We start from the raw sequence: 7848 nt of genomic DNA on the forward strand, positions 1-7848 counted from the left end.
TAAATCACTGCAAAGGCTTGTCTTGCCTATAAAAATGGTCAGTCTGTTTTTATTTTTAGCAGAAAAGCTGGGACATTGAACAGAGATCCTTGCCTATCTTCACTTCTCCTTTTTGTGGTAACAGGGATTTGCTTCAGCTGTCTGCATCTTCCCCCAGTAGAATAAGGTCCCTGTCTATTCCTGAGGATTCAGGTCAGACCAAGACATTCCACCCTCACTTTGTCCCCTAATGTCTATCACACTATTCTGCATATTCTCTGCACCTATCTGTTATGATCTTGGTTATTTGTTAATTTCCTTAATGGAAGTAAGCTTCTTGAGCATGTTATTTATTTGGTTTTGTTTGTTGTGCCTAGTAGAGTGCTGAGCACATGGTAGGCACCCCTCAAATATTTACTGACCCGATGGTGGAATACAATTACAATTAATCTTGGGCTGCTTTCCTTTGTTCTTTTTAGTCATCCATGACTTTCTAAAGGAGGAGAAAGGACTGTCCCAAAACCTAGAGCCATTGTTCACATTCATTTACTAATTTAATGACACATAAACTGAACAGTTCTAATATTGGTTTCCTTCAATGATATGCATATATTCCATTCACTGTTAGAATTAGTTTGACCATGATCACTTGGAAATGAATCCTGGAGAACAAGTTTTAACAACAACCACCAATATATGTATCTACTGCTTCTTAGGTGCCAGGCATTGTTCTAAATGCTTTATTTGGATGGTCTCATTTAATTTTTACAACATCTTTGGCTATAGGTACTCCTGTTTTCTCAATTTCTAGAGTGGGAAATTTGCATAGAAAGGCTAAGTAACTTGCTTAGGGGCCACCCAGGATATAAACCCAGGTAATCAGGCTCCAGAATCTGTGCTCTCCACCTAGGAAAGGTGATGGATGGAAGGGGTCTGTCTCTCAAACATTCTCAGAATCGAGATGGTTCTTAAATATCTTCCTTAAAACATCACTGCCCAAGTATTTCATGTTTCTCCTGGAATACTTTCAGTGATAAACAACTCACAACCTTATAAAGTAGAACACCCCATCTTCTGACCAAGTTCATATTTTTGAAAAGCTTTTCCTAAATATTGAACTAAGGCCTTTTCTTCTCCACTTTCTTATTTGTTCCCTTTGGTGCATGAAACAATTCCAGTCCTTCCTCCAGCTGACTGTCCTTCTGACACAGGACACGGTCTATCACAAGCCTTCTGAATTTTCTCGTCCCCACGTTGTACATCCCCAGCCTCATGATTGTTTAAGGATTTGTTTAAACCATGTACGACATGGTTTCACATGTATTCATCCTGGCCTCTGTTATCTGAATGCATTCCATGTTCTGCAAAGTTTGTCTTTCAACTTAAAGCTCTTCTTGAATTAAACCTTGTAATTGAAATACATGAATCATGATATCGTCCTGTCTAGTCCTTTTAAAGTTCTCTACCTTTGGCTTTGGTAATACTATCTGAGTATTTTTTCTTTCTTTCTTTCTTTTTTTTTTTTTCTTTTTTTAAGTTTGTTTATTTATTTTGAGAGAGGGCAAGCAGGGTAGGGGCAGAGTGAGAGAGGAGAGAGAGAGAATCCCAAACAGGCTCCGCTCTGTCAGCACAGAGCCTGATGAGGGCCTGGAACTCACAAACCGTGAGATATGACCTGAGCGGAAATCAAGAGTTGGACACTTAACTGACTGAGCTCTCCAGGCGCCCCTGAATATTTTTTCTTTTATTTGCTAATATGATGCCAAAGTGAAGCTCTTGTAGGTTTCAGGAAACAAAGATAAGTTCAGGAGACAGAGATTTGCAGCAAAGCCACATGAGGAAATAAGGGAGACTTAGGGCCACACTGAGGCCACAGCAATAGCTCTGGGGCATGACAGGAATTTCAGTAGATGTCCCCTCAGAAATGGGTTCCTGTGTTTCCTCTTTGCTGCCCAGTCACTCCTGGGATTCAGCCAGTCTCCCACTTGGTACCTGTTGTTCCTGACTTCTGGCTATTTCATATTCTCTTTTCTCCTATTCTGGCTTCTATTGTTTCTGTGCTTCTTCCTGCTCCTTCTCTATGTATGTTTTTCAGATTCACATTAAGATATTTAGGCTGGAAAATGTGTAGGCTTCTCTCCCCACTCTTAACTATCCTGAATTTCAAAGTAAATGCCATGTGAAGTTTTATGATAAATATAAATAAGTCCAGAAAAAGTTCTGATTTTTTTCCCCTGTAATTATCATTTTAATGCTTTCAAAATAAAACAAATATCAATTATTTCCATAATACTTTCTTTGGCACTCTGGTGATTAGATATGAACTTTGCCTATTCAGAAATCAGAATGTTTTTATTTCCCCTTACGAACTGCTAATTCTTTTTTTTTTTTTTTTTTTTTTTTTATGCCAGGTTCTCAAACGGTCTAAGCAATGAGATCTGATCAGCTCAATTAGGTCACAATTGTGCCTGTTTGGCAGGATCCGTGAGCCAGGCTGCTCTTTAATCAGGCATGCCTTCTTGGTACAACCAGTTGTAACCAGGATTTCAGGGTTACGTGGTACCAAATAGCCCCCTGGGTGGCTGTAGCTGAAATCCTAGAGTGGGTGAGGAGTCTGTCAGGCAGATTGCATGGCCATTTGTATATACATATATGTATACAGACCGCTGGAGGACTTGCTCACTGCCACATTCTACACCATGATTAATTCTTTCACCTTGAAATGTGGTGTCCTCAGCGAAGTACAAACTAACTCATGTTGCCAACCGTCCTAGGGGACCCTGGTCTTCACAAACCAGGGCTCCAGTGAGACACATGGCCCTGGCCAGACCACTCTAGGGTGTGCAGGTGGCAATGGAGAGGGGGAAGCCATCTGGCTCTCCACGTACAAGAGACCTGTATCCTGCACTTGGCTCAACTTGAGTATGGGAAATAGACCAGCTAGCAACCTTTGGAGGGTGCTGATATTTCTACCACTCTATTAAGGATTTCAGTGATACCAGTTTAGATATGTGTGTTTTTGCTCTAACCTTATCATTGTTTTTCCAAGAAAGTGATATTCGTGTATAGAAATAGCGCCTGTGAAAGCCGACAGAAACACAGGCAGACCCCAGAGAGCCATCTGCTGGACTCTAATCTGCCCTGATGCTCTCTCAGGCTTATCTGCAGGGTCTGTTTGGTGGCCATATCTGAGCTGTCCTGAAGGCTTCTGCTTGGCCCTGGAGTCTTCCCTTCTCCTTATACTATGCCTGTGACAGCTGATGTTTGTTCCAGGGCAGCCTGGCAAGTTGCCCAATAGCAGAGAGCTTATTTCCAGACATGCAAAGACGCTGGCAGATTGGGGAGAAAAAGTGGGTTGTTTTTATTTTCATGCCCAGGAGTAATTGCACAGAAAGGCGATGCCCTGGGCGTTTCCCCACCAGCAGCAGATGTCACTGGTTGGGGGGAAGAAGTGCAGCCTCTCCTCCCCTCCTCACTTCCCTTTTCCTGGTAAAGCCCAAGGCAATAAAATTAAATCAAGCATTACTATTTTTTACATTGAAAATGCTCTTGAGTTTGAATTATGGATTCAAATGGCTCTTAAAGAGAGCACCCGAGGGGCTCTGAATGCTGCCAGATGGCAGGGGAGCCAGGCAGGGGAGCCAGCACCGGCTGCCTCTGACAGAGATAAGACCACAGGAGGCTCCTTTCTCTTGTAAACTGTGAGAAACCAGCCACACACATCTCCAGTTCAAGGTTTTCCTCCCCTTCCTACATTGGTGTTTGTGTTCGGTGGGATTCCTTGCCCAGGGTTGACTCATTAGGCCTTTTGGGTAGCTGGACCTCATTTGCGAGCCACATGCAAGGCTGCTGGTGTCCAGACAGGCAATTCAGGTCTGTGACTTGTATCCTGTAACATCCCCCAGGCCTTGGAGACACTTGATCTGGCACCTGGGGAAGACTGGAGAAGCTCCCGGTCTATAAAAGCTTGTGGGGGAAGGTAGGGAGGAAATGCACAGAGGGAGAAGAGAGAATCTGCCAGAAATTAAATGCAGACAGTCTGCTCCTCAGAGTAGCCAAGGCTCTTTGGAGATGGGCATGGGGCTTGGTTCTGCTGCCCATTCCCAGAGGATATGACCTAAACTGAAATCTTTTTCAGGCTCCTCTCAGTCTTACAGTTGTTCAGAATGTCTCAGTCCACTGAACATCTGTCCATCCACTCACCCACACTCCCATCCAACAAAGATGGGTCTTCTGCTGATGCTGTGCTGTAGGCTGGATGACAAAGCTGAACAAATCACGGGAGCTATTATCTACTATGAGACTCCCACATGTGGCTGCTCTCAGAACTCCCCAGGAGCTTTTAGAGAAACTCAGCATCCCTGGTTTCACCCCAGACCTATTGAGTCTGTATCTCTGGGTGTGAGGAGGCCTGGAAATCTCATTTTCCAAGCTCCCCAGGTGATTTTGATGTGCGCTTGAGTTTGAGAACGACCTAGGGGGTAAGCAGTTACAGTCAGAAGGTGGGACACATGCTAGAAAATCAATTGCAAGTGCCAGGTGAACCCCTGAACAAAGTTCTCTGAAAGTTCACTCCATTCTGGGGGAGTGGGGAAAGGTAAGAGAGGAGGTGACATGGAGGAGGTTCTTGAAGGGTGAGCGGTTTTCCAAGCAAGATATTGGAGCAAGAAGATTCTAGGCACCAGAAATGGCAGTCACAAGAGCATGGAAGTGTTCAAGGGATTATGGGGAGTTCAGTGTTGTGGGAGGATGGGGTACCCCTGGGGTACACAAGCAGTGAGTCTGGTACTGGTGCAAACAAAAAGTAGTGCATGTTTCAGGGGAAAGTTGGCTTGAGTTCGGGTTTCTCTAAGATGATCTGCGGTGATGTTCAAGAAGAAATGTGAAATGCATTTAAATCCCAAGAAAGCTGTCTGACTGGAGACATCATTTTGGAAACCAAAGCATATGGTTAGATAGGAAGGTGGCCTGGGCATCTGTGTAGCAACCTCCGCAAGTAGCTGTGAGAGCTTCAGGGTGGGCCCAGGATCCAGCCCAGACCCTGGAGGTAGTCTGGGAAACTCCAGGCCTCTAAAACTCTAGAGGGGACCTGGAGCTTTCTTTGGACGTAGCTTTTAGAGGATGTCTCATGTCCAGACAGAGTCCTCTTGAGGCTGACTCTGCAGTGGGTGCGAGTAGTAGGGTGAAGTGCCTTTTAAATAGGACACCCTCTTTGTGTTCAGCCAGCCAGGGCCACGAACGTGGTAAGCCCCTCCACCGAGCCCCTCTACCCAGTCATTCTCCAACAGGGAGCTGGTTGGGGCACAGGATCTGCTCACTCCTTTATTTGACAAACAAGTACTGAGCATCTGCTGTGTGCCAGGGACTGTGCGTGGCTTGGCGGATACGAGGTCGAATGAACGCAGCTCCCTAGGTGTGTGCTACTTCTGCCATTGATGTTATTTGTAAAGCTTTATGTTCCCCTCCTTTATTTTTCTTTCTTTCTGAGTGAAACAGGGTAAATATGCTGCCACTTCTTACCAAAAAATGTGCTATGCGTTGAATAAACCCAAATGAACAAAGAAAACCAGAAGAATCCATCTTTGCTTACTCTGTTCTCCAACAAAGCAGTTTAATGTTGTATTTAGTGTATAAGTCATTCCCCAGGAGAGCTCCACTTGAGAACAATCAGCGGAATGAAGTCTCTAGTTCTGAATTGTCTTTTTGGATAACAAAAACTTGGGGTGAATAATGATAATGATAATGATAATAATAATAATAAAAGATGTACTGGAAGATGCCTTTTGTTAAACGAGGGAAAAAAACTGCAGACATTTTTTAATGCTATGTCTGGTCTCTATACAGAAGCCTGTCAGCTTCATGCTGTTTTTAGTCAATTTCACAGTGGGGGAGAGAAATGCCGATGACTTAGGAGAAACAAGTTCAAAGTAGGTAACACAATTGCTGAAAGCATTTCCTCAAAAGGAGAGCTTTATAGTTGTAGCTAAAAGCAAATAGAAATCTAGGTGCATATATGGAGGGTGTTTCCAGGTGATGGTTGTGGGAAGTACAGACCCAGGGAGGGTTGGGAGGCTGCTTTTTTGGAGAAAACAGGGAATTTTGTGCACCTACATTGACTCTAAGTTTACATGTAAGGGTGCAGATGTTGCTCTTCTGTTCTTGGAAGAATGCCTTCCCCAGAGTCCTCACCTTGGGGTGAGGACGGGATGTGTTGAGCAAGAGCACCGGAATTTTCAATCTCAACTTGTTTCTACTCAGGATTCATGGCAGGCTCAATGAGTATTAACTGAATGAATAATATGCTTGTATTTTATTATATCATATTAATATTAACAAATGCTCTAAGACAGTGATGATCCTGGCACTAAGACCACTCTCCCAGAGTTCAGACTACTAGCATAAAGCCCAGGACGAACTTAATTGAATTATTCTTCCTCATTTCTGTGTCAAGATGCTTTTATTTATTTATTTTTAATTTTTTAAAATTTTTATTTATTTTTGAGACAGAGAGAGAGAGAGCGAGAGCGAGAGCGAGCGCACAAGTGGGGGAGGGGCAGAGAGAGAGGGAGACACAGAATCCAAAGCCAGCTCCAGGCTCCGAGCTGTCAGCACAGAGCTTGATGTGGGGCTCGAACCCACCAACTGTGAGATCATGACCTGAGATGAAGTTGGATGCTTGACTGACTGAGCTGCCCAGGCACCCCTGTCAAGATGCTTTTAAAGGAGGGGAGAAGGTTCAAGTTAGTGAGGTGACCCTTATTACCATTAGGTATACCTTGGACTTCACCAAAGGAATGTCCCTACAGCGACTATACAGAGGGAACTTGCCACCACACACCTTGGCCTAAATACTGGAGTGGGAGCAGCTGTTTGGATTTGACCACAGGCCACATTAAGATCTGAGATGAGTGTGGCAGGGTGAATGGCAAGGAGACATAAGGTAGTGATGGAAGAGGATGAGACGTCTGTGGGAGAATTATCTTCCCTAACTCAGTGCCTTAGAAAGGGAAGGAGGCAGGAGATATTAAAACTATGAATAAATTGGGGCGCCTGGGTGGCGCAGTCGGTTAAGCGTCCGACTTCAGCCAGGTCACGATCTCGCGGTCTGTGAGTTCGAGCCCCGCGTCAGGCTCTGGGCTGATGGCTCAGAGCCTGGAGCCTGTTTCCGATTCTGTGTCTCCCTCTCTCTCTGACCCTCCCCCGTTCATGCTCTGTCTCTCTCTGTCCCCCCAAAAATAAATAAACGTTGAAAAAAAAAAATTAAAAAAAAAAAAACTATGAATAAATGAAAATAGGACTCTTTCCTGGCCACTGAACATTTGGACCATTGCTGCTTCTGGAAGTCCCTTTCTGATCCATACCATTAATATGATGCATGGTGTTTCCTTCAACCAATGTGTGCCACTCTTTAAAGTCTGTTGAATTACGCTCACAAACTGAGTGTTTTCATTTACTGTGTTCTTTCCCAGCTCTTTTCCTTATACACGTGTCCAGAGACAGCTCCCGATTGGTCCAAATGGTCATTTGGGTCATATGTGGCCCAGCTGGCACTGCAACTGTCACCGCATGCCTTCCTTCACTGTTTATTAGAATGCCTTTCATTCCCAGTGTTCTTCCCAGAGGCCAAAATGTTTGTGGCTACCATATGGTACCCACTTCCCTTATTTTATGGGATCCTGGCAGCCTCCCATCTCCAGTCGTTTCTGGGTCCTGCTTTTATCTGACAAAGCAGTTCATTCACATGCAAAAGTTAGTGAGTTGTCTGGCTAACTGTGGGGTAGAGTGTAGCAGCTCCTTCTCCACAGCATGTGCATAGGAAAGTCTATCAATTCTTCCTAGACTTTGATTTATTTCATGCAATATCTATTA

Source organism: Prionailurus bengalensis, chromosome C2, assembly GCF_016509475.1.
Source record: "Prionailurus bengalensis isolate Pbe53 chromosome C2, Fcat_Pben_1.1_paternal_pri, whole genome shotgun sequence".
NCBI classification, from domain to species: domain Eukaryota; kingdom Metazoa; phylum Chordata; class Mammalia; order Carnivora; family Felidae; genus Prionailurus; species Prionailurus bengalensis.